Source organism: Penaeus monodon, chromosome 33 (genome assembly GCF_015228065.2).
Source record: "Penaeus monodon isolate SGIC_2016 chromosome 33, NSTDA_Pmon_1, whole genome shotgun sequence".
In the NCBI taxonomy this organism is placed as follows: Eukaryota; Metazoa; Arthropoda; class Malacostraca; order Decapoda; family Penaeidae; genus Penaeus; species Penaeus monodon.
The window spans coordinates 17,178,365-17,180,172 of NC_051418.1; the positions used below are offsets into that span (position 1 = coordinate 17,178,365).

General features: G+C 31.8%; 1 protein-coding gene across 1 annotated transcript in view; it reads right to left on the reverse strand.

The window, feature by feature from the left end:
- The window catches only part of LOC119594111 (phospholipase D gamma 1-like), a gene marked incomplete in the record, with an annotated part of 83,379 nt that continues 81,571 nt past the window's right edge, over nt 1-1,808 (reverse strand). The window contains 1 exon segment of the mRNA XM_037943169.1: nt 1-1,808.

Genomic DNA, 1,808 nt, shown 5'->3' on the forward strand with positions numbered 1-1,808 from the left:
AATTAGTATGATCTATAATATGATAAAAGGAGAATTAGTAATTCAAACTTCCCAATATTTAATCTAACCAAACCTACTATCTTAAAAACTCATTAAAAATATTGTAAACAAAGTCAAGTGTACAAAAATCTAACACTTTTCAACTTATTATTTAAACAAAAACAAACAAGAAATACAGAAGAAAGGGATTTCTTATTCTTAGAATGGGAGAGAAGAGAAAAAAATAATCAAAGGCAGTGATCAAGTTCTGTGTAAAGATTTAAATTGGTAAATACTTGTGGAATAAGTGGAGTTATGAAAAAAATTGTCTACAACCTGAATGTAGGCTGATTACAAGCTTATAAACATTTGAGGCCAGACAGACATAGCCACTTTTTATGTAGTCAGTCCTTCCTCACACTTGTGGCTGTAAGTAAACCACGTTATGACATACTGTACTTAAAACTGTATCTAACCATCTCACATCCTCATGGAAGTAGCATCTTTGCATATTTTAGTTGAAAGCAACTTTCTAAATGATGTAATTAGGATTTCTTAGATTTCCAGTTTAAGTCAATACTCATCTTAGTTGCTTAATAAGAAATTTGAGTGCAGAGTGGTTCACATGCTTATTTTGTAAGTCACTCAAATCTACAAGGAGGTTCTCTCTAAAATGACTGATAAAAACAGTGCTCTGAAGACCACACAATATACTGAGAGAAAAGCTTTTTAATAATCTAGACTTGAGACATAATATTCCTCGTTGAAGAAGCATCAACAGTAAGCTCTGGTTATTTCCACAACAGACTAGTCAAGTCCAAATAAAGCCATCAGGAGAACAGTTGATGTCTAACATGCAATATGCACCTAATAGTAACTGTACAAGTATCCCTGACAAAAGAGTTAGTTTCTTTGATCTAAGTACATGAAATATCTTGATGGATAATTAGAATGATGATTATGAATTTACATGCTGTTTAAAATGCTGTTTAAAAATTGTTCTCCTGGTGGTGCTTGCGATGCCAAACACTTGAGACGGTAAGACACACTAATGAGTAAATATGAGTAAAGTTAGCAGACCAAAAAGCAATTAGTGCAGTAGTGGATTGTTTCCTCCACAGTTCTGAACACAAAACCTGGACCACAACAGTCCATGATGATCAACCTTATTATCAATATTACATGAGAAGAAAAACTTATATTCTATGAAATTGTAGAGATACTTGAATTGGAGTAATAACCAGTTTATAATAAAATATATAAATATTTCTATTTACCCTTTCCATCTGCTATATTTCTTAAAATGTTCACTCACCCTTGAATAAGTATACCATTTTAAGATAATTTTATTCCAGAGCAGTTACACAACTAATCATTAATCTATGCCATTATGATGCCTGACAATATATAGTTCAACCTGCAACCCTTTAATCCTAGGCATGAGTGACCTACCTCAGAACTAAACAGTTGTACTATTTACTTTGAGCTTCAAGTGAGCACCAAATATTTCAATACAATCATTTACGTATCACAAAAAGACAGATACGTACCTAAAATCCAGTAACAAAAAGACTGTAAATATTCATAACAATCTAAAACAAAAGCTGATAAAAAATTATTGTTTTTTTCACAATCACTGATGCCTGAAGGAATGGATATCACAACAAACTGCTTGATTATCATATGAGATGACATGCTCTACAGTAGCATTTCTAGTTGAGATTTCACAACCTGACCAAGCTTAACCTTTCGTCTAAACTTTATTCAAAAGTTTCATTTCAAGGTAATACAGTATCAATAAAGTAAAGAGAATTAAATCTCAAGTTTAC